Source organism: Balaenoptera borealis, assembly GCF_965194805.1.
Source record: "Balaenoptera borealis genome assembly, chromosome: 2".
NCBI classification, from domain to species: Eukaryota; Metazoa; Chordata; class Mammalia; order Artiodactyla; family Balaenopteridae; genus Balaenoptera; species Balaenoptera borealis.
In genome coordinates, this window is record NC_138867.1 from 13,259,101 (window position 1) to 13,285,021 (window position 25,921).

Below are 25,921 nucleotides of genomic sequence, written 5' to 3' on the forward strand. Positions count from 1 at the left end.
TGTTCGCTGATAACACGAGAATCTCTTTGAACAATAAGGCAACTGAAAAGCTGTTCATAAACATCTCGGCAAAGTCCCTTAAAGTAATTTTGATCTAGTCATCCCAATGGATCTTTACTTCATTTTTAGCAAATCGAGCCTAGTCTCATGCTAGTTTAACAAGGGGAAAGGTCTAGAAAGTAAAGCAAGAGATGTATAAGTGATCACCATAGTGACCATAACAGCCAACATTTTTACTTCCTGACCTGCATCCTTAAGTTTAAACCCAAGTGAAGAGTAGTGAAGACAGGTAAAAAGAATGCTAACACAGGGAAGTAAAACTTCATAATTTGAAAGCGCAAGCGCACACACGCGCGCGTGCGCGCACACACACACACACACACACACGGTTTTGTCTTACCGGCTGACTTGGTCTTCTTAAAGAATATCATATCAGCGTATTCCGTCAAGGTTGAGCGTCTAGCCTCCACTCTTAGAGTTTTATCAGTTAAGAACAAAAAACAGAGAGAGTCCTTTTTTTTTTTAATCCTTGGTTTTAAAAAAAGGCTTTTGTTTGGTTCCATTTTCAACACTGGCTAGATTTTGATCACTCTCCAAACTCCTATTACCTTTAGGCTGAAATCAAGACTAGAAGATGCCAAGCCCTAGATTTTCCTTTTCCTAGAAGAAACTACCAGACACTGGATAACAGAATGAAGGACAGTCACTTTTGACCTTTCATTCTCAATATTCTAACTCTGCACCATAAATAAGACACTTCACACATGTCATGGATGTCTGTGGGACCCAGCGTTTATTTTGACCTGTGAAGACAGAATATTCACCACCAGAGGTAGGAACTCCCAGCCCTGTCAAGTACCATGTAACCAATCACAAGTCAAACCTGCGAAAATGACCAATGCCTGACTTTGTTGTGACCTAACATATTATAATAAATATCCAGGCTGGCCTCGTCTACGACATTTAGCCACGCCCCTCTATGACTGTCCCAGAAACCTTCTGAGAATAAGCAAGAGAATATATGCCATGTTCTTAAATGTCTTAAAAGGGGAGGGCGGTGCTTGCCACACAAGCGATGAATGGTAACATTTTGCTTCTGTCCTGACCACACCTCACACCTCCTGTAAACAGTTTGTTCATGAAGCGATCCCAACACTCTTTTAAATTCTCAGCAAGTAGAGCATCTGGCCAAAGCAAGGAATTCCCCCAACACTTTTTAATAATAGTTTGCTTTTCCTCTTTCTGTATCCAAGTTATGGTTCCGAGATTTTAAAGAAGAAACATTATTCTAGCAGTGTATATGTGTCTACGATTTTCTATTTTGTGCTAGGACTAAAATATTAAGAACCACATTAAGAAAGTTCTTTCTGCTACAATTTTCTAGGAAGGAGGGGACTGCTGAAAAAAATCAGAAACATGGATTATTCTTTTCTGGATTCAGAACTCGACCAAATTTTGATTCTTTTTTTAACTTGGTCTTTATCACGTTAAATTTGAAATCAAACAATCTATTTATAAGGTTAATTGGTCTGTGCATTTTCTTGATTTGTGACTAGAAAAAAAGCTACTCTTTTTTCATTACATATCATTTCTTCTTCTCTTTAAATTTTTTTTAAAAAAACAGCTTCATTGCAGTATATTTAACATACGTATTTGAGGTGTTCAGTTTGATATTTTGACATACCTATATGCCAGCGAAGCCATCACCACTATCAAAATAACTCAAATGTTTGCTTCCACCTTTTTTTTAAAATTGAGATGTAATTGACATCTAACATTGTATTAGTTTTAGGTGTACAACCTAATGGTTTGATATATTTATATATTGCTAAATGACCACCCAAATAAGTTTAGTTGACATCCATCATCACACATAGTTACAACCTTTTTTCTTGTGATGAGAACTTTTAAGATCTGCTCTCTTAGCAACACTCCAACATACAATATAGCATTATTAACTACAGTGTGACGGTTATTCTAATGATTGGTTTAGTTGCCAGCTGTAAGCAAAGGTATATGCCTTCGAATTTGCTGTATAAGATGGCTTCTGGAAATGGCAAATGATATGATGTAGTAAGTACTGCATTTTCAGATTTGCTTCCTAATTCTACTGATCTGTCAGTGCTCCCTCTGGCTCTCTAATGATGCCCAGGCAGCCTCACTCAGAGTCTGTCCAAAAGGAGAAGGTTTGCACCTAAAGACAACCAAGGTGCATCCCAGAAGGTGATTCCAAGAGCATCTATGAAATAGAAAACGAATGGAAAACAGGGAAGTTCCCACTGAGTGAAGCCTCAGTAAGAGAACCCACAGCTGCTCCAAATCAGTATGCCTGTTGGTTTCACATAACTTGACGGGCTAATATCTTAATCATGATTTTTTTCTTCACCCTGCAGCACATGTCTGGAACTGTCCTAAAAGTTTTGAGGGGGAATGTATATGACTAACATGCATAAAGGTACTAATTGTCACTACTGCTTTTACATTCGTTAGGTAGAAATGGGCAAACAAGATGTTTAGAGGGACAAAGAGCTAACACACAAATTTTTGTTAAAAAACAAAAGAAAAAACAGGACCTCTTCAATCTGGACAAACGAGGGATCCATGGGAAAACAATTAAAGCATAAAATAAGTGATAATTTGTTTCTTTCCTAAAATTTATTTTTTAATTGTGGTAAAAACACATAATATAAAATTTACCATTTTAACCATTTTTAAGGTGTGAAGTTCAGTGGCATGAAGTACATTCACACTGTTGTACAAGCATAACCACCATCCACCTCCAGAACTTTGTTCACCTTGCAAAACTGAAACTCTGTACTCATCAGACACTAACTGCCCTGCCCTCAGCCCCTGGCCACCACCATTCTCCTTCTGTCTCTGTGACTTTGGCTACTCTAGGTATCTCTCTAGTGGAATCACACAGTATGTGTCCTCTTGTGACTGGCTTCTTTCACTTTGAGTGATGTCTTCAAGGTTCATCCATGTTGTAGCACGCGTCAATATGTGATAATCGAGTTTTCCCCAAATCCTACAGTTCCAGAATTAGGTGTCAATTCTGAAGCTCTAAGGTGTTAGCTGGGTTTTTTTGTTTTTTTGGCTTTTTTTAAGAAAAATTAAATGGACCAGTGTTTTACAAAGGGATAATAAACGTTGAGTTATTTCTACCCCCAGAAGACAGTAAAAGGCTAACCAGATAAATGCTTTCACTAAAATTAGATGGATTCCTAGGTAACAGATGCATAGAAGGCTATGTATTGTAAGGAAATTTAGAATATCATTTCAGCCTGCTCTGTTTAAGGTAGAGTTGGTAAAAATATTAGCTGGTGTCCTCTATAATACTGATCTCACCTAAGAGCCATTTGAGGCTGGGGGTTGAGGGGTGGTTTCTTACCCGGAGGATGGCCTTGCCTATCATCTCCCACCTGCCAGGTCTGAGACTGCTGGTATGTTTCAGGCAGGAGTGAACCACATGGAAAGCTCAGCTCACTGGCAGATGTGAAGGCCAAGGACAGAGACCAGCTCTGATCCAGCAACACCCCCAAAGCGCCTGGCCTGCAGGGTCCACGCCAGTCCAGCAACATCTTCTGGAGCCTTGGGGCCGGCCAGTCATTCAGGTTTGGCCAGCGTGGTTCAGCCTAGAGGACACACAGGTGGGTGAGCCCCACCTAGGTCTTCCTCGGGAACCAGCTCTGTCTCACTCTGCATAGACGTGGGGAGACAGAAGTGAGTTGACCATCCATGCGGCCTGTCGAGTCTTTAGTTTGCAGCATCCTGAGAAAACACTCAGCTAAGCTTCTTGGGCTGGACTTGAATCAGATGCTGCTGGTGGGTGTGGGGAGTGGGAGCTTCCTTCTGTCTCTCCCAAGTCCCCTCCATCACTAAGTGCTCAGGAGCCATGACCAAGCTGTCATGTCACCCCTGAATGGTGGTTTTCCATCCCTTTTCCTCTCAGTAACAGAGCCTAGAGCGGAATGTTCTGGATATTCTGGACACAAGGCAGAACACATGAAGATGCCTAGAGAGAAAATCTGTCCTCGCCACCCTCTCCCCTGCTCCCACTGTGGCTCCGCGGCAGGACGGCAGAGTCTCGAGAGCTTCCCGGTAAGGCGGGTGCTGAGCTGTGGTCAGAGCGCTGGGGTGATTAGAACATCCCAAGGATGTAACTGCCTGCCCTGCGGCAGTGGGAGCCCATCTCCTGGGCCATTCAGCTCCCCAGCCAATGAGTGCCCTGGTTCTCATTCCTCTATAACACACTGGACCCCCAGCAGATAGGAACTTGTGCCGATGAGTACGGGGGCTGGCCAAAAAGGAACGAAAAGAGCCCATGTCCTGGTAGCAGAAGAGGTGAAACAGGCAACCCTGAAGCAAGAGCGGGCGGCCAGGCCCCGGTCAGAAGCCCGAGCCTGAGGAGGCAGTGGACGGGCGGGAGGAAACTCAGCCTCCTCTATGTGCCCTGGCTCTCGCCATAAGCTCTGAGCGGGGGAGGTTCTGGGCCTTCACCAAAGGAAAACTACGCGAGAGAAGCAGTAAGGAGAACCTTCCAGGCTTCATGAAATCCCGACTTCCAAACCGACAGGCAGGCAGCACCTCTCACACACAGCGCGCACGCATTTTGCACACTCGGCTAAGTAAAGATACCTGGGATCTATTTTAGACACCCGAATGTGACCTTTTCGTAACGGACAGGATGCTTTTCTCTTCCTCCTGTGAATCCACGAAGCGGGGGTAAAGGGGAAGAATAGGGTGTTCTCGCATCATCGCCGAGATTCTGACCTGCAGTCAAGGTCACATTCACAGTACAGCAAATGAGCCCCTTGGCCGCAGAGCAGGACGACTTCATTAGCTAGGCTGCGGGATTTGTCTTCCTCTGCCTCATGCCTTACACTTCCCCTGAGTTCAAGTATAACCTAAAGCCTTTTAAAATTTTCTAATATCCCCGGGGCTGGCAGTCTTGGGACGACGCTGATGTCTTAGGTTTCTCCCTGCAGTCCATTGTTTCTCTGAACCATGAGCGAACAGGTTCACCTTACTTCCTAAACACACAATTATGTTTCACTTGCCAAGTTTCCCTGACCTTACTTTTGGCCTAACGTGTTTCTAGCTACATGTACTATTTCAGCGTTTTCACCGAACTTCCTGTCAGCTCTCAAAAGCAGCAGTCAAACTTTAATTTAGAAGAGGTCCTTAACCTAAAGAAAGACATTAACATGCTGTTTTGATCTCCACTGTAGCCTTCTAACTCTTTAGGCTTGCCCTCACTTTGGTGAGCTTTCACGGTGACTATTTCGATTTTGTTAAGGTGTGTAGCTGTAACTCAGAGATGTGGGGACACAGAGGAAGTCAAAGATAACTTTATATTTTCCGTATTTCCAACCGCAAGCGGGAGCCGGGCCATCTGGACTCAGATGAGCCCCGCCCACCGTGTGTAGCACCCCGCTTCATGGCGGCACAGGAAGAGCCTGCAGATTTGGGATTTGTTTATTAGCACACTTCAGGGATTTTTTACATTTGCTTTGAGTTTGAGACTTATTTCTGTCTTTCTTGGCCCCCTGTCCCCCCCCCACCCCCCCCCCGCCTTTCCTTTGTGTATAACAAGCTCTTTGTCCGGGTCTGAGAATTCTGGTGCTTCTAGGACCGTCTTTTAGGGAGGATTGGAGTCATCAGGTTGGTATCCATTTTCTACTTAAAAATGTTTCCTTCGGGGGAGAAATTACTTACCAGCCTATCACATTATCAACTTTTTCCTGTTCTTCTATTCCTGTTCAGCTAAGCATGCGAGGGGAAAACAGCTCTTTCTTTACCACTGAACTTTCAGAGTAGACTTTAATAAGATATCTGATCGTTTAACATCCAGATTAATGGTGTTGACAGAAACGTGCTTTCCAATAAATCCTCCATTTTGTTATTTTGGCAAAGAACAAAAATGAGTATCGTTTTACCTGTTTGTCTGATAGTCTGGTGAAAGTTTAGTCTGGGTGAATAAATGAGTCCACAGCTGTCTTTCTTCCCTCTATCCTGCACATGAAGCCACCACCCTGAGGTTTAAAGCCTTCGCTGCTGGCAGAAGAAAATAGGGTGGTTTTTGTTTGTTTTGTTTTAACCCTCCTGGTTTCATTAAGAAAGGACAAGGAAAGAAGACAGTATAAAGTAATCAAACAAAACGGGTGTGTATGTGTGTTTAGGGGCTACTGTCCAGGAAGAGCTATCTCAGGAGTTCCTGATAAGACTTTAGTACTTGCCGCTTTTACCATGTAGGGCCATAAACTTACAGGGTCTTCTGTAAGACGCTACCCAAAGACTTGGGTTGGCAATGACTTGAGAGGAAGTTACTCTGGGTCCAGCCCTAGGAGAAGGCACACAGGGTTGCTGGAGTTCCCCTTGGATTCCAATCCACCAAGGGAGAAGGCAGAGCCTAATCTGACTCTCCCCACACTGGGCTCTGTGGGGTACCTTTAATGTCCTACGACGCTGGTCAATGACCCAAAGGTACAAGGGGACCCAGGGTATGTCTGACCAGCGACGTGCCAAAGGTAACAGGTTAATCACCCCAGGACTGCAAACTGGCCACAGAAAACTCTCCTTGTGGGCTTTTCACCATCTAAGAGATCCCAGTAAAACTCTTATTTTGACACAGCCAAATTCGAACCTCCTGAGTATCTTTTGGTAAATCATGCTCAAAGCACCAGGTCAGACTGCTAGGAGACGGCTGTGATGCTTAACGTTTAGAGGCTGCTACCAAAGTGTCTACAATGACTATTTCCATGAGTCAAGGGCTGAAGAAGGCACTGCTATCGTTCACGTGTATTTAGTGTAACAGTCAGTGGAGTCTGGCCTATGATAAGAAGTGGGCAAGATTTATTTAATAACCGCTTTTAAGTGCTTCTTACTCATTCAGCTTTTCAGAGGATTTCTTTTGCAGCTATTTCCTATGTGGGCGACGGAACGGTAGCTCAAGCGTAGATGGTGAAGCCATAGCTAAGCAACTGATTCTCGTTTCTTGGGCTGTTTCTGTGAGAGATCTAGTCTGCATCATCCAGCACAACTCCTATGGGAGAGAGCACACCCATCTCACACACTGGGAAATGGACTAAGAATGAACCTCAGGTTCGGTGCTTTTCAAACTGCGGTCTTGCAGGTTGTCTTACAAGATGAAGGGCTCTTCCTCAAAAGCAGTGCATTGCTCTTAGGGAGAAGAAGGGGGCCGATGAACCACTGAAGGCACAGGGTTAGTTGACAAGAGCAAAACCTTTATTATTTTTATCCATACTGGTGGGGGGAGAAAAAGAAGTAAAAGTAGGCATCTCAAAATGAGCGATTATGCGGCCAGTAAAGAAAACAGAGATCACTGAGGGAAAGACGAGATGTCACTGGTTTTGAAATGAAGTCTTTGCTATGGAGGCTGAACTGTAGTGCTCTGGGTAGCAGCTGTGTACGAGGATGCCCTGACTGCGGAAGGACGGAAGGTACCTTTCTTCCTGCGGGGCCGGCGGGCTTCAGCCAACAGAAGCAGCAAGCTCACAGCACTAAGTGAACAAAAGGGTCATAATCAAGAAGGATGGTGTGTATCAGGGACTTCATCTGTGCTCCTGTGAAGCAGCTCTGCACAGGGCTGATGCTTTCATTTTAGCTGTCCTCTGGGACTGCCAGGGCCACATCAGCCGAGGACAATCTACTGCTCAGGCTGCCCAAACATATGGGTGGGCAGAGGGACAGGCCATTTGTCCTGTGCCTGCACACATGGACCATGGACCCAGCCTTTCCGACAAGCTTAGGATAGAGAGAAAGGGAGGACCACGTGCTTCCAAGTAACCGCGGCTCATTAGGAGACTCCCATGAAAAACTACAGGTGAAAATTCAAGAAGGATTTTTAGTTTGCTTTTTTTAAGTTTTACACTGTTCTATGATGATGAGAAACTTCAAATGTCACAATTGCACCTTTCTATGATAAAGCAGTAGTAATTATTAGGAAGAAGATGATATCTTATTATGAGGAAAAGTAAGGTATACATTGTTTTTAATGCTCTGTTGAAAGAAAAAGAGTGATTTATCTCCCTCCATCCTCCCCTTCACCTCAGCCCCCTCCCCACCAAAACAAAACAAAAGAAAAACAGAGAAAAGCAAAAAAAAAACAAACAAAAACACACCTCAGAAGAGATAAAAGGAGAAAAATGCTTTCATGCCTAGGAGCTGTCCACCCTTAAAAAGGACAATAGCACGTGTATAAAATGGTTATTTCTATTGTACATTTTTGGAAACCACACCAACATGCAGACTAGAGGAGCCGACAGTCACCAAGAGGTTAACTGTACTGTGTTCTCATCCAGTCTGGGTTGCCGGCTTTATTTTTTGAAGCCCCACCATCAGCTTTACAGGAAATCCATGCTTTGCTTTCTAAGGTTTTCCTTTGTCAAAACTGACTCCATCCCATTAAAAAGAAAATCTAGTTTATTTCAAACAACCTATAAATATTTTACATCATTCTAAGGGAAACCTCAAACAACAGAAAACTATCAAAATGTTGCCAAGGTTATGTACTCAATGATTTAATAACCTCAAAAGGGAAATACATGTAAACAAGTACATATCACAGTTCTGGGTTAAGGAGGACAGGGTTAGTTTACCAAACAGTGTTGTGTTTTAAAAACATATCACTCTTATTTCCACTGTTGCACATCAGCCTCAGTTGCTAAGGAACTGGCATATACTGGAGATCAGACTTCTTCTTTATAAACTTGTTACAGCAGGTAAGTCCCAAATGCATTCTCTCTCTCATCTGGATTTTGGGGAGGGAAAGCAGTCTAGCTCTATTCTTGTCCTTATTTTCTCCCTTTGTGTAATGGTAAATGATGCAATAAAATCAGAATCCCTACGGCAAAGGACTTTCCCCTCTTGCAATGTTAAATACACAGAGAGAGATAGCTTATAAACTATGATTGCTAAACTTTATTTGTATAGAAATCCTTGCAGGTCATTAGGCTATATATTGGATAGGCAGAGGGAGGGAAGGCAGGCTTAGTAGCAATAGTGTTTGCTAGCTATCAGATTACTATTACTTCAGTGTTATTCTGTTTGGAGCCCATGCTATAACGTGTAATATACTATTGCATTGCTATGACATATAATATGTCACATTCAAAGCATTTTGGTTTGGCCACGGCCCACACTGATGACCAAAAGTGCAAAGTGCAGAATACTCTTTACTAGGAGACAACAGCTAATATTATAGTGCTGTTCTTCACATCCGGGTCTACTCAGTCTAATTCCAGCCATGGTTGTGCAGGATGATTCCTCTGTCCTGGATGAAGGTACCTGGCAATCAAACAAGATCGCCATGCACCAATATACTGCTCTAATGTCACCTGCTCTGCACCCCTAAAGAGAAGCTGGTCTTTGTGGGCTCTCAGGACTGAGGGCTGGGAGTGGACAGGGGTCTCCCCAGCACCCTCCTCCACCTCCCTGGGATGTGCCCTGCAGGGTTAAGACCATCTCCACATCAGGGAGCACCTCAGTGGTCGCAAATCATCCTCTTTCCCCTTGAGTGAAATCACCTCCCACAAAGGCATCGTTTTGCATGGTTTTTTTTCACCAGAAAATGATTTCTCACCCAAACACAAGAATAACTGGTTTTCAAGGTAGGCAGTCTCACTAGTGTCTACATTATGACCGGCTGACAAACCCGAATATCAAGTCTGTGCCGCTAGTAATCTCTCCAGATTCAGCATTGGAGGCGAGCTGCTTCCTGGTTGGGGGGGAGGGAGGCCACCTTGATGCGCTGTCCCCTTCCAGCCGCACACCCACAGCGAAGCAAGCTCGGGGTACTGTGCTTAGGAAGACATCGAGTGGACTCAGATAGCTGTCCCTCCATTTAGAGGGACAGATGTGCTTCAGCTGATAGAAGATGGGGGACGTACACACTAACCCTGAGCAGATCACATTTGTCATGTGGCTTATATTTTCAGGCACGGGGTCACTTCACCCAGTGATTTCACTCAAGCCCTTCTGAGGTTCCATCTGTGCCCAGTGCTGTAAGAAGGGGAGCCGGAAGGCAGGCACAGTAGGTGACGTCACACACCAGCCCTGCCCTGGGAAGGGGGGCGTTTCGTAGGGAGATGGGGAGACAGATGGGTAACTATGGAGACGCTGTGGGCAGTGAAGACAGGGGGATGAGGCACAAGGGGCAGTAGCCTGGCGTCTCCAGGAAGGGTGGAACGAAGGCCACTCTCTCTGCCTCTCTGGAGCCGGCTTCCGTGAAAAAGCAAGAAACTCAGCAAGGCAGAAACCCGTGGAAACCAATCTGAAATTAATGAATGCCTGGAAGGGAAAAAAAAAACATCAAAAAAAAAAAGACACCTGATTTATGAAAAGATGCTGAAAAGCAAGGAAACTGAAAAAGTTGGCCAGAAGGCACAGCCAATGAGAGCCCACGTGGAATGGTTTTTTTTTTCACCTGATGATTAGATTTGAAGAAAGTAATACTCTGTAGCATAAATAAGAAGGAACGCAAGGCCCTCAGATTCAGAGGAGGGAAGGTGGGGGGGCGGGGAAAAACATCCGGTGGTTTGGGGAAAGCAGAGCCACAGGCTATGATATTGAAGGAAGACAGCCATGAATAAATAAATATGAGGGTGGAATTCCAGGAGGACCCAGGTGGAGCCTGCACGTGACTCAACTGCTAGGCCTGTGCTGTGACCCCCCCCCTTCAGTGCTGAAAGGGAAGTACCCCCATCCTCTTCCTGAGGACAGAGCAGACCCTCACACAGAAATGGGGAGGAGGCTTAGGGCAGGGAGACACACAGGGAAGGAAGGCCGTCCTCCGACTGTGGTCCTCTGATCGGAGCACAGATCACGGCCTCTCAATATATTCGGTGAGAATATATTTTACAAACTGTGAAGTACTCTACAAATGTGAGCTGTGCACCAGTCAAAGCAAAGGGCGATGTTTATTTTGTTGCGTTAAAACTGAGTCCCCCTACGACTGAGTTCCCTTGCTGAGTTTATGATTAATCTCTCTATCCAAAACTTTATTTCCTTTTTTTTTTTTTTAAATTATTTCTTTCTTTCTTTCTGGCTGTGTTGGGTCTTCGTTTCTGCGCGAGGGCTTTCTCTAGTTGCGGCAAGCGGGGGCCACTCTTCATCGCGGTGCGCGGGCCTCTCACTATCGCGGCCTCTCTTGTTGCGGAGCACAGGCTCCAGACGCGCAGGCTCAGTAGTTGTGGCTCACGGGCCCAGCTGCTCCGCGGCATGTGGGATCTTCCCAGACCAGGGCTCGAACCTGTGTGCCCTGCATTGGCAGGTGGATTCTCAACCACTGCGCCACCACGGAAGCCTATTTCCTTTCTTGTCCCCTCTGACCTCAATCCCTTTCTTGTCCCCTCCGACCTCAATTCTCTGCTAACTGAACACTAATCAACCAGAGTCAGAGGACTAAAATTGCTGTTGTTAACATCGTTAATGTACTATAATTGCTATTATACAAATAATCATTAATGTACAGACTCAGGTTGTTCCTCCTGGGCAAGATGAGCTAACAGACCCGCAAGCCATGGACCACCTCGCCAGAGAATGCACACTGGGGACATCCTGACCGCCTGAAACTATGATGAAGAAATGTCAAGAAAGGTCACAAGAGGATGATTAACCCCAGCTTCTTTGTTCTTCCCCTTTAAACACTGCCCCCCCCCCAACTCAAAGACCAAATAGGAGTGGATCTGAGGCTTATCTCCCACTCCCTTGCCTAAGGCCCTGCAATAAACCCTTACTTTGTTGCAGACACCTGCTCTCAGACTTTGGCTTTCTGAGCCTCGGGGCACACCAGCCCTTTCTCAGTTACAGCCTCCTGAAAAAAGACTGTCCACTTCTTCTGAACTTAAAAGAAAAAACTGGGTTAAATGTTTGTTTTCCACCCGCTTAATTTAAGGTATTTGTATTAATACTGGCCAATTCTTAAAGAAAGAAATGTACAAATATATATATTTATTTATTTAAAGGTGTTCCTTTTACAATATGGATATGGTCCAATTACAGAAAATATTTTCATTTCCACAAATTTTCACCTCAGTTCTGAGCTTCCTAGTAGCTTATTGGTTTCTTAGTATTAAATGCTGCATTTTGACTATTTTTCAAGATGGTATCAAGATATCAATGGAATGAGGGCACAGGTAAGCCTACATCAATAGATACAGGTAGATGTTTTAAAATTTTGTTCTCACTAGAAAACTTGGCAATAACACTAGAAAACTTAGCGATAATACATTTAAAATTAGAATTTGAATGCCACTTATGGACTACTCAGGGAAAAGGAAACATGATACAGAAGTGGCAGGCCCCTTGGAAATTAGCTAGGCATGTAAGACATGATTAGGTCACAATAAATTACAGGGCGGGGAGCATGAATTTTAAAGTCCACGTAGCTACTGATTGTGAACAGCAGAACAAGTATTTCTCTAGCCATAAAGAAATCAGAGTTATTTTGCATGTGAAAACATTCAAAACTGCCTTCCATGTCACACTAGCAGGGGACAGCTCACTACTACAGACCTTAGATGACATCAGCTTACAGGCAATGGTTTCCCATGGAAATGGCTGAAGGCACGTGACCTTCCTCTTATCGCCATCACCACCCCCGCCTCCCCGGCTGTCCTGGGTCCCGGAAGCCAGCGGGAAGTGTGGGTCCCACAGCAGCCTGCAGGACGTCCAGCCTCAGGCTCCCCTGTTCTTCCGTCTCCCACGGTACACCCAGGAGAATCTGCCCAGTCCCACCTGTTAATTCCACCCCGGGGGTTCTGTTTCACATCCACCCATCTCTCCTCCAAGTCTTGTCACGTCATCCTCCTAGGACTGTTGGACACTCCCATTTTTGAGTTCTCAAATGACCACAATCACAGCCAATGAGGCACGTGGATAGAGAAGACATTTTGATTTTAAATTCACCCAGTTTCGAAAGCCTGTGGCACCGACCTCCTCCCCTCCCACGTGCCAGCTCCTCCCCTAAATTGTTATTAAGCCAACTGGTCATACAGGTAATTAGGACAAATGATATTTTTCAACATTACTGCTTTTTCCAATGACTACTATTCTAACAGCATTGTTTTCTACTACTCCTCGTTGCAAATAGATAATATTTTAATAACATTTGGGGTAATGTCACTTTGGTCAAGTAGCCTGGAAACCTAACCACAATTTATAATATTATTTCTACAGCAGAATGTATTCTGAATGACTTTTATGAATTACAACCAGGCTGTAAGCTGTAGACAACACCAAAATACAAACACACAAACATAAAGCCATAAAAAGAACCCCTCTAAGGTTGGTCCACTCCCTGCTGTTTACACAGTAAACATTTAATATACAGAGAGAGGGAGCAAAACCAAGGAGCCTCATCAAATTTAATTCCAGATGACATCTCTGCTGTCACCAAGCCCTGGTCTAACTGTAATATTATCCTAAGCACAGCACAAAGATGATGAGGATAAACTTGCTTCCCCCAGAGTCCTAATGTATTCCAATGCCAAATATTCCGAAGTATTTTGAATTTTCCAATCACTATTTCATTAAAGCAAATGGCTGAGAACTGACTGTATTATAATAAAGCATTTTTAAAGCATGAAGGAAAAAATGAATATTCATAGTATTTGCATTTAGGTGAAAATGCAAAGAGCTCCCATTCCGGATAATGTAATGCAGTGGCCCCTTGGGGAGGAGGGGAAGAAGAGAGACAGAAACAGAGCAGCAGTGCTATCCAGATACTAAGTATTTCTTGTTGTTCCCACGGTTATGCATAATTTGTATTCTCGCTCAGGCAAGCAATGTAAGGCATCTCACTCGATCTATTAACGAAGTACCATGACTGAAATGGAACTCATTCCCTGCACCGGCTCTTTTAAAGTTGGGTAGCATCATGGTCAGCTTCATCCCCTCCCGGTGGCCAAGTCCATTTGATTCTAGATAGCTTTTCTCTTTTAGGGCTCCCTCCCTGCCCCCAGCCCTACTCCAGGCCTCCTGCAGCTCGCCGGTGGTGGCCACAAGAGCCTCTTAATCGGTTTCCCCACCTCTGCTCTCACCTCCAATTCATTAGCCACACCGAAACCAAAGTTATCTTTCGAATATGCAAATCCAAGCACATCGCACCCCCACTGAGAACCCTTCAACATTCCCCAGTGGCCTAATGATCAAGGCCAAACCCCTTACCCTGACTGACGGGGTACTGTCCCACTCACAGTAAGCATCTGCCATTTTCCACCTGGGACTCTCTTGCTTTCCAGAATAGCAGATATGGCCACTCTCTTTAGATCTCAGGTCTCAGCTGGAACCAAAGCTTCCCTGACCCTTAGGATGGGTTATAAGATCCTGGGATAAACACCCTATTCTTCCCCTATCTCAGACCTGATCACATTCTTTGGTAGGTGCCTGTTTGCCCTTCTACATTAATCGCTGCACAGCTAAAAGTCAGTCCTTTTTCCTGTTCCGTCTTTAGTGACTAGCACTGGACCTGCCACACCGTAGGTGTTCAAGAAGCATCTGTTGAATGAACACATTCATGAAGACACTCTTGCCCCCTGCATTCCATATTCTCCATTAATAGTGAAACTATTCTCCATTTAATAGGGAAAACACTCCAAAACAGTATAGTAAGCACCTGAGAAAGAGGGTTACAACTTTCAGCTCATTAAGCAGACCCCATAATTTGTTTCAAACACCTTGGTGTGTTACTGCCATGATTATCAACAAGTTTGAAAAAGGCTTGGTCCCATTTGTATGTCTAGATTAGAGAAGGGGCCAGTGGTACATGTAGCTACCCTCCCCAAAATCTATGTCAAACAGCCGCCTATGATTAAGAGCAAATGAAATTTAACCTATCATTTCAAAAAGTGCATGTTACCTAAATCCTAGTAATTCAACTAAAACCAACCAAACAATCAAAAACAACAACAACAACAAAAACCCCACTACTGAGCAAATCCAGCCTTAAACATCTTTTCCCCAAAGTAGGAAAAAAAAAAAACAAAACCCAGCGAAAGTATTGCTGACACACATGTAAAATCCAAGTGTTTCCAGCATCTGTCCTCCAGCATGCTTCCGCCCCGGCTTGCCCCTAAGCCAGCTGGCTCTAGTTTAGCAAGTCCCCTTAATGCGAGTCACGGATTCAATACAGAGCAAGAACAGTCGGCTCTAGTCAAGGACGGGTGACAATAAACAGGTGTAGCGGCAGCACGCCTGGCTCAAAGTCTTAGTAATACCGCTTTACATAGGGGCAGCGCTTCAGACTTTTCAAAGCTCTTCTGTGTCTAGTCTCTGAGTGGTCTGCACTTCCAAAAGAAGGTACAGAAACCCTTTATACCTGTTTAACAGCTGGGAAAGCTGAAGCCCCCAGAAGTCAAGTTCTTTGCTCAAGGTCATAGAGCCAGTGGGTGCAGGGATGGAGGAGGTCAAGTCCAGGGGGGCCTACCAGGAGTGGACATTCTTTCTCTCAACCATGCTGTAGTCAGCTTGCAGCACTGCTAAAAACGACAGAGAAGCCACAGGGACTCAGGGCCTCTCTCAATAAGCATGAACTATTTCCCCTCTCTGTTTGCTCTGCTGCTTTTCTCCAAGGCGGGCTCTAAATAGCAAGAAGACCAGTTTAAACTGAAGAACCCAGGGGCAGGGTGGTAGAAAAGAGAGAAGAACACTTTCTGTTCTATTTCCCCTAAATATCACTAGCTCCGCATTTCCCTAGAACAGTCAACTCCAAAGACTCTCCTCTGAGACCCTAAGCGTGAACTATTGGTCAGACAAGACTGGCTGCTCTGCAGAGAGACTGAACGACCCGGCACAGCTATTCAATCTGTTCATCTTTAAAGTGGGGAAGGTGACCACCCCACCGTACATGCCAGGAGCCTCAGGCAGGACCTGGCACCTTGGAAGGTTGGTTAAGTTTTTCCTCCTCTCCCACGAGTTCACCCAGGAAGTCTGGGGATGCAAACTTCTTCAGCATCACTGAACTCATCCAAAAAAACACTTTTCTCTGCCATGAAACCTGCAGGGACAGATATCTTCCCAGATGTATGAGTAAAACCCACTCACTCCTTTTCCTCCCTGTGCTTCTGCCTAATCCTAAGTGCAGTACGTATTTGGTCCAAAATGTGCTTACTGTAAAGAATGAAAGTCCTGAAAAGACTTTAAAAGTATTACATGATGAAAAACTGAACTGATCCCTCAGCATTTAAAAAAATGCTTTTAATAAAAGAAATCCTTTGAAGGAGTTCAGTAGCATGTGGCTTTGAAAGAACTAGAACACAGTTTCCGGGGGCAGAACTCACTGGACGGGAAAATGGAATCCTGGCTGGGAATGTCCACTGGGGGCCGGGGCCACATGCAACAGGCGCCTGCAGGGGAACCTGGGACAACTTTCTACAGCCATGTGGTGTCGCACACAGTGGGAGGCGTGAAAAGGTGCGCATGTGCACAAGTATTTCTAGTGTTAACCCAAAGAAATAATCAGAAGCAAAGATCTCTGGACAAAAATGCTTCAGAGCACTATTTGTAATAGAATGAAACAGGAAAAACTGAACGTCTAGCTACAGAGTATTGTTAAGTAAATTACGGTGTATCCCTGTGAAAGAATGCCATTAATCATATTTGAGATGAATACTTAAAATCAAGGGAAACTGCCTGTGATATAAAGTGGAAAGAGGTTACAATTTTGTTTGAAAATACACGGATAGAAAAGAGATGAGAAGGACATGCACTAAAATAATAAATAGCAATATCTCTAGGTCGTGGGCATACGGTGTGCATCTGTCATTTGTCAGAACTCATGGACCTGTTCGTGTAAGATCTGTGTACCTCACTGTAGGTGAACGATACTGTGATTTTTAAAAAGGAAAGAAACACAGGTTCGCCAGCCTCCTCCCCTGACAGAAGACATATTAAGCCTGAAAGAAATTAGAGTAAATAAGAATTTTAGGAAAACAAAAGTGGCTCTGCAGCTCAGTTACTGATGCCCGCTGCCACCGACTGCTTAAGGCCCTTAGTGGACCTTCGGAACTCAGTCCAAGCTCCTTTCTCCACGCTGCTGAAACCCTGGTTCATCCGGGGAAGACTGGCAAACACTTGGACTAACTACCAACAGTGTCAGGGAACTGCCCAGGTTTGGTAAGCAGCCCAATAGGTGTGAGGCCCAGGTGGTGTTGGCACATAAAGGTGTGAGCCTTAGCATGGGAGTAGGGGAGGTACGCCCTGACCTCAGGTGGGGCTCCAGGTGATGCAACGCTGCATCGGAAAAGGGACGGGGTGAGAACCATAACCCATCCCAAGAAAAAGCCACAGTTGAATGTGAGTCTGGAGCAGAGAAGAGACCCTTGACTTCCTATTTTGGGTCGGGCTGGTGGCAAGGGTGTTTCCAGTCGCTTCTGCGCTGGTCTTGGCTAGGATCATGAAGAGGTGAAAGTTACCTCTTTCTTATGAAGCGTGGTTACTTGTTACTCTGCTCTGCGCTGTCTGTCTTTATAAAATGTCAAGTTTAGGCCACACGTCGTGGGAGACCGCTGTGTCCCAGCGCGGTAACTTTCCTGCCAAACCATTTAGAGCACTCAGACAATTTGTTTTTCTTTTTTGTAATCTGCTATTTTAGATTCTCCACACTACCATTCCCCTGTATTGAAATGCATGACCCAGTGGCCAACAGATCTCGGGGCTGTTTATGGAGCAGCCGTAAGAGCGTATCTACTTCTTACCATCTTAAAGACAGCTCGGAAAACACAACGCAGCCACACCTAAGCCAAATGGCACGTGAAAAAAATGACAGTCCGGGACTCAAAAATTTCCCTAGACTTAATGTTATATTTCTAAAAAAACTGAGCAGGGATTCTGACAAGCTTATTGATGTGGACTCATTATTATTTCGTTAAGAAACAACCAGGAGGTGACCAGCTTTCCCCATGTAAATGCTCTTGCTGGACCACAACCCGGAAAGCTTCCTGACCCAAACTAATCCTTTCTGTGTCTCTCACAAAATAAGCTACTTTTAGTTCTCACATCCTGGGAAGATTACAGCCACAAAGCCAACTTCTGCCCTCTCTCATTCTTGCCTCAGCTTTCTCCCTAGAAAGTCTCGTTAATCTGCTTTTAAAAACATTCAGCTTTTCAGCCATTTCATTCCAACTGAATGTCCTGAGGAGCCTCGACCTCACCTTTCTAGTCACCCTTGGAAGTTCTTATCCAGGGAGTCCCGCTTTTGCTTTTACCTTCCTCCCAGCCCGAAGTCACAGGTCCCCACGGCCAGCCGCAGTCCCCATCCGGGTGGGATGAGCCCAGACGAGGCACAGGAAGTGCACTGGGAACGTGGGCTTGGAGGTGCCTCTCGCCTCCTTGTGCTGGAGAAGAAGGAGCCATACACACAGCCCCTCGCCCCGCCCTGAGGCTGGGGACAGAGATGTGGACCCACGTTAGTAAGAGGACTGCCCATTCACACTGACAAACCCATCTACAGAGAGGCAACCCTGTAACCGCGCTGGGTGTCACACTCATGGAAAGCCTCGCTGATCTTGTGATATCAAAACCCCATAAAAAATGTAAAAGCCAGCTAGGGCCTGTGAGCTAACTTGGACCAAAATGTACTCTTCCCACAAGAAATGAAGCTGGTCCATCTGTCCCTTGGGACCACGTGGCATTCCTGGACCAGCTGTCCAGGCTGTTTTCTGATAACTCATTATCAAGGAGAATAAATACCACCTTTGCCCTGACAAATAACTAAGCTCTTTCCCTTCCCAAGGCGGACTTGGAAAACATTTTTGGCATGGAGAAGCAGCCGTATAGAACCAGAAAGCTGTGACGCATGAGTCTTCACTTGACTGAGATAACTGTAGTCTTGGTCATTTTAAGCTCATTGGTTCTCAGCATCGTGAGCGGTACTTGGTTTCTGGTATAGCCGCTGAATGATCCCCAAACCACAGAAACAGCAAAATTAAAACAAAACAGAAACAAACCTGGGGTTTGTATGGCTTGATATGAAGTCTGCTAATTTCCCTATCCTGTGACTCTATTCTCATCTTTGCAGATGGGTGGTATCCACTTTGGGGACAGGAGAATTTACAGAGAATGAGGCCGGGGTGACAACCTCCAGATAAGAACTGCCTCTGTGTGGTTGACTGTTCATCGCCATGACCACAGACTCACCGCGCTACTGCCAAGTACCGAGTACCCTGCCGCGTACGTTATCACAAACTGCAGTGTGCAATCAGGCATCTCGCTCTGTGATGCTCTGACTGCAAAAGTGCTTCATGTATGTTTTCTCAAATAGGACCTGATTTGAGAGCAGGGCCTGTGTCAAATCTGGCAACACTTCCCTTATGCAAAGGTCACTTACCTGACATTGACTCTAGAATCTCTCTAGAACAGAAACGAAAATAGGGCAGGGTAGGAGAGCTAGTGTAACAAAGTGTATACACTTTTTTCGCAAGGGAGACCTCCAAAATTATTTATTCTTCATTTTTTCATGGATTTCTAATGGATTTTAGTTTCTGGGGCACAGAGCAGATCCAAAGCAGAAAATTAAAAAGCAAGTATTCAACCTGTATTAGCTATTTTTATTAATTATTATTTTTATTTTGTTGGTCGGTGCCAAACTCTTTGTTAAGTATTTTGAGTATCACCTGGCAGTGGATATCCTGTCAGCTGATTGCCAGCACAACATTCACAAGCCACCAAAAAAATGTTCATTGAGTTTTGCATATAGTATTTATTTAATATGGTAGAGAAAGGTGCAATATAGATTTCTTGTACTACAAAAAGAAAAAGAAAACCAGTGATTTGCATTTTAAAGGATGAGCTTCAGGGACTTCCCTGGCAGTCCAGTGGTTAAGACTTTGCCTTCCAGGTCAGAATGGCCATCATCAAAAAATCTAGAAACAATAAATGCTGGAGAGGGTGTGGAGAAAAGGGAACCCTCCTGCACTGTTGGTGGGAATGTAAATTGATACAGCCACTATGGAGAACAGTATGGAGGTTCCTTAAAAAACTAAAAATAGCACTACCATATGACCCAGCAATCCCACTACTAGGCATATACCCTGAGAAAACCATAATTCAAAAAGAGCCATGTACCAAAATGTTCATTGCAGCTCTATTTACAATAGTCAGGACATGGAAGCAATGTAAGTGTCCATCATCGGATGAATGGATAAAGAAGATGTGGCACATATGTACAATGGAATATTACGCAGCCATAAAAAGAAACGAAATGGAGTTATTTGTAGTGAGGTGGATGGAGTTAGAGTCTGTCATACAGAGTGAAGTAAGTCAGAAAGAGAAAAACAAATACCGTATGCTAACACATATATATGGAATATAAGGAAAAAAAAAAAAAGGTCATGAAGAACCTAGTGGCAAGACAGGAATAAAGACACAGACCTACTAGAGAATGGACTTGAGGATATGGGGAGGGGGAAGGGTAAGATGTGACAAAGTGAGAGAGTGGCATGGACATATATACACTACCAAACGTAAAATAGATAGCTAGTGGGAAGTAGTTGCATAGCACAGGGAGATCAGCTCGGTGCTTTGTGACCACCTAGAGGGTTGGGATAGGGAGGGTGGGAGGGAGGGAGACGCAAGAGGGAAGAGATATGGGAACATATGTATATGTATAACTGATTCACTTTGTTATACAGCAGAAACTAACACACCACTGTAAAGCAATTATACTCCAATAAAGATGTTAAAAAAAAAAAAAAAAAAGACTTCGCCTTCCAGTGCAGGGGGTGTGGGTTCAATCCCTGGTCGGGGAGCTAAGATTCCATATGCCTCGCAGACAAAAAACCCAAACATAAAACAGGAGCAATATTGTAACAAATTCAATAAAGACTTTAAAATTGGTCTGCATCAAAAAAAAAAAACTTTAAAAAATAAAAAGGATAAGCTTCAGTTATCAAGAAAATGCACTCACAGAGGTAGCTCATATCTAGATAATTCTGCAATAAAACAGGGTTTTCTATATTTCTATGACATTGCCACATCAACTAATAAAGTCATAGGTGTTAAAAAAACACTGGATTTAATTTTTAAAATGTACATATGACCCAATTCACTCTGGTGTAAGTTTAAAGAGATTTATTTATTTCAGAGCAAAAAGACATGGAAACCAATTACTGGCCACTAATATAAAACTGGGCTTGTCACATCAAAAAAGTGAGATGACGCTATAAACGATATTACTTGGTACGCTTTTAAAACTGCTTTTAAAGAATCAGATGTATAACTAGAAAGAGATTTAGATATTGTCTTGACGTAAGAAGTATTTGATTACCTTTTGAAGGAGATGCTGGGAAGACGTATTCTGACAAAGTAGTAGTTAGGCTGGTCATCAAACCACCTCAATAAATAAATGAGTAAAGAAACAAACCACAGAATTATACCTTTGTGGCTCTAGAAATAATCTACTTACCTAAGTGCAGTGAAAGAGAGGTACTTTAAACACAGATGTACATCTAAAGAAAACTGGGAAACACAGTGGAGAAGTGAGTATCAATTAGACTAAGGAGGTCACGGTGTCCTTGACTAAATACGGACTGCCAGTGACCTCATTTTCTATGTATGAATGAGAAGCTGAAACAGGCATCAAATTATGCTAGGCATAAAGCCCAAGGCAGTCAGAGAAAACACATTATCTACTTATTACACAGAGATGCTCACTGAAACTTTATGTTGGAAAAAACAAACAAAAAACCTCAGCATTTAAACAATAGGGGAATATACAGCAAAGGAAATTACTGGATGTTCATGTAATCACATATCATACTGCTATTTAAAATCACAGTTAAATACTTTTAAGTGATATGGGAAAAATGCCTCTGTGTTCTGTGAAATATATATATATATTAAAAAATATGTATATATATATATGTACACACACATATGTATATCCTCAATTATGTAAAAAAAAAAAAATTGGCAGGAGATGCCCAAAATGTTAAAGGGGTTTTTTTCTTCAGAGTCGAATTAGAGGTATTTTTACTTTTTTCCTCCATTTTTTAATATGTAACCAAACTTTAAATGTTATATGTTACTTTAATAATTGGAAAAAATAAATGTTGTTTTGAGATTTAGTCCATTAATATAGAATAGATTGGAGGAGAAAAAAGTCTCTCACCGACAGTTACTTAGAAACTTAACCTGGGATTTACTTTTCCGTCTGTAAGTACTTTGGAAAGTGGAACATACAATGGACACTTTTGTTATTACTTAGGGCAAGCTCTGCCTGGGGAGGTCTCTTCCATCACTTAGTGACGTTGGATGACGAGTCCCTGCCCAGTAGTGGCCAGTGCCATGCACAACATTCACTTAAAAAAAAATTCCTGTACCTCCTGGAGACCTTTTTTTAAAGGGGGGTGAGGTGGGGGGCATTTCTTTACTTAGTAGATGAGAACATTTATTAAGCTACTTTTCCTGGGCTTCTCTCTCTCTCTTTTTTTTTTTTTTTTCCCCATTTTGTGATGTTAGTAATTTGAAACCCTCTTATACTGTGGAAGCCTAACTCTAGGTTTCTTAAGTTAGAAAGGAGGGCTGGGGAAACATGAAACATTCCTATTATACAACTTACTCTAGTAATCAACAATCCATATGCAAAACTCTTCGTTCACAGATAAAACCATTGAGTCTTTGATCTATTATATTGGACCCAACCAAATTCAGTGATTCACTCAAGGTTACCTGAAAGAACGCAGGTAATCTCGTGAGTGTCAAAGAGTAGCCTGCCTGAACACATTTCTTCTAAAGTGAGAACAACTTCAACTTTTTCTCTTTCAAGTCTTCACAAGAGCTGTCCTTAACATTTTTAAGTGTCATTAGGTACCTTACAAAAAAAAAAAAAAAAATCACTGATTTATTCTACATAATTTGGTGAACTTGGCTTTTAAGGAATTCAGGGACTTTGTACCAACTTTAATTTTAAACAGAAATCACAGTCTTCTTAATATGGCGAAATCAAATGGACATTTGCAGACCCCTCTGAAGAAATACATTGTATTTCTTCAACGTATCTTCGTATCTTCCATCTTTCTTTAGCAATCTATATTGCTCTAATGATGAAGACTAAGTGATTTCTAAATAATTTTGTGAAGTATCAGTTGTTTCTTATCTTTTTTCCTCTCTTTTAACCAAAGGCTATGCCAACCTTGTCAAAATAAGATACAGCATTGATTTAATTAATTATCTGGATAATTTGGCCCTTCTAACATGACCCTCTTGGTCACAATCTCCCTTTTCTGAGAAGTCTCGTTATGATTGGCTTACATCTGTTGAGTCTTCAAAATTCAAACTATGACAGCTAAGATTACATTTAAGCCAAGGCTGGAACTCCGAAAAGCCAGAACTTACTTCTAAATGTCTAAGAACTCCTGGGAGTGGCTCTCAGTGTGCAAGCAGAGAGCAGAGTGGCTAAGGGCCAGGAGGATATGGCTGGAGCCCGGGCTCTGGCCTGCACTGCCTGTGTAAACTTGGACAAGGGCCTTAACGTGACTAGGCCTCTTATTCTTTCCTCATATATAAACATGTGCTGAGATGTTATAAGCACCTACTAAGTGCTCGATGAATGGAAGCAATGAACACTTTTGCTTCTCAATCTGTAAAAATAGAAATAAAATGCTAATTCCACATCTACTGCAATTATCATCAAGTGTTCTACACACCTAAAGGGTTCTACAAACATTGTTTTAGTTTCTGCAATAAGGGTGTACTCTCATTTCTTCCATGGTGCCTATGCTTAATATTAAAAAGCAGGTCATTTTATTCCATACAGCTTTTTTTTTTTTTTTCAGTGTAGAATTCAACACTTGCCTCCACCCCCAAATTACTGCCACCATCAAAATTGAAAAATGGGATGATAGATTTCATTAGAGTAAATATTCCATAATATTTGGGTTTCTTCCCCGACTGGCCTATAACATTACAGGGAAAGCTCTACATAATGGATAACATTCATGGAAAACATCAGCAGGCCCTGGACGGGCTGTTACAGGCTTCTTCACAGCAGCCCCACACGCGGCACTAATAGCTCTGAGATAATGTGTAATTCCTTCACACAGTCACATGTGCTGCTTATTCAAATTTTAGTGGGATCTTGCCTATAGCTGGGTTTTCATTTTAAAGGTTCTGTCCACATTTCCGACAGAAACCACAAACTGAGAATGTTTATTATCATTAAAAAAAAAAAAACCTCATCTAGGGAACATTTACAATGATTTCAGTATCCTTCTGTTCTTGACAAGTTAGAGACTGAAAAGCTAATGAGCTATTTTATTTTTTAATTTTGGGTTTCTTCATCATCTCGAACACCCGTGAACCAGGGACTGTTTTGACCTTTGGCCTCCCATGTCACCTAACCTACTTTAGAATTAGTAAATTACTGAAATGAGAATCATTGTTCACTCATAGCAAGGTATAATATACACCTGCCCACTCTGAAAGAAGCACAGTAGAAACCTACATGTGTCCATCTGTCCACAGAACGTGACAAGACTCCAAGTCTACCGTAGACCCGTATTTGCATAAAATAGGTTCACTGTTCCTCCTCTTTATTATGCCTCAAAGCAGTTGGGGTAAAATGTTCTTTCATTCATGACCCACCTATGACCAGGTACCTCTTTAGCTCACATTGCAATTCTTTCCCTCCAGTTCAACAGTAAGAAAAAGTAAGTTCTGTTCTTTGCACCCTGCCCCATTTTGCAAAATTATCATCTGATACTGGAAGGCAAAGCAAGGTTTTGGAAACATGTCAATTTCTTCCCTCCATCCCCCCACCCTTAACTCTGATAAAATATCTCTACCACCAGGCAGCCTGTAACCTCATAAATACACCGGTGCTTAAGGGATAAGGACCTCAAAGGACACTTACTGATAAAACTTGCTTCGGTGCAACAAGACAACTCTTCCAGCACTTTGCTTATGTCACCTATGACAAGGAAGTTAGCAATGTCTCAAGGATGAGTGTGAATTATTAGACCCACTAGGATAGACCACCTGTGTAGTCTTTTATGTCTAGCTTCCCTTTTGTGACCTCAGGGAGACCCCTTTCTTTACACTCAAATCAAACCCTTAGTTATATCACCTTGCATTAAATCAAGGCAAATGTGAGGCAATACTGTGGTATGTTTCAGGCCATTTAATTATGGCAAAAAATACTCATTTCTTCCAGTTATCCCTACATAATACACACACACACACACACACACACATACACACACACACACACATACACACAGCTGCTACAGTTCAGGGACAAGCGATCAGGTGAGCAGCCTGGGCTTTCTGACAACCTTTGGGGCAGCTCCAATTAGATAAGCTTTAAAACAGTAAAAGGTTGAGGCGAATACACAGCACTTGACTCATCTAAAATGTGCAGTGTAATAAATTCAGGCCTAAAAACCTTTCCAAAGATTAGAGGAAATGCCCAAAGTCACCAGTTAGTTATGCAAGAAGGGGAGATTTTTGGGGGGGGGGAAGGTAGAGCATCAGAGGAGCCCTTGGGGGACCCTGGGGAGGTGCTGGCAGAGCAAAGTGGCAACAGAAAAGATATAATATTTCATCAAAAGAAATAAATTGGCTTACTAGCTAGACAAAGGTCTCCAGAGGCTACGCTGCAATACATTGTGAACACTTGTCAGCAATAAAATTCGAACTAAAAAGTAGCTTACAAGGTGGGCTAAGTATTCGGGAGCTAAACAGTTGAAATCAATCAAAAGTTCTGAGCACAGAGAGACAAATGCAAGCAGATATTCATCAAAAGGAGGAGTCAAATGAACCCCCTTCCGAAAAACTGTTTGGTTTTTTAAAACTAAAGGTGCATCAAGATAGGTGCCTTTTCTATAGAAACATCCTTTGAGGTCTCTTGACTTAAAGGAAAGGAAATAGAGTGCTACAACGTCAGGAGCTGCTCAATCACATG

The 25,921-nt window shown here is 43.1% G+C and overlaps 1 protein-coding gene across 2 annotated transcripts in view; it reads right to left on the reverse strand.

Moving 5' to 3' along the window:
* The window catches only part of ANKH (ANKH inorganic pyrophosphate transport regulator), a 139,778-nt gene that overhangs the window by 112,562 nt on the left and 1,295 nt on the right, over nt 1–25,921 (reverse strand). The window lies entirely within an intron of this gene.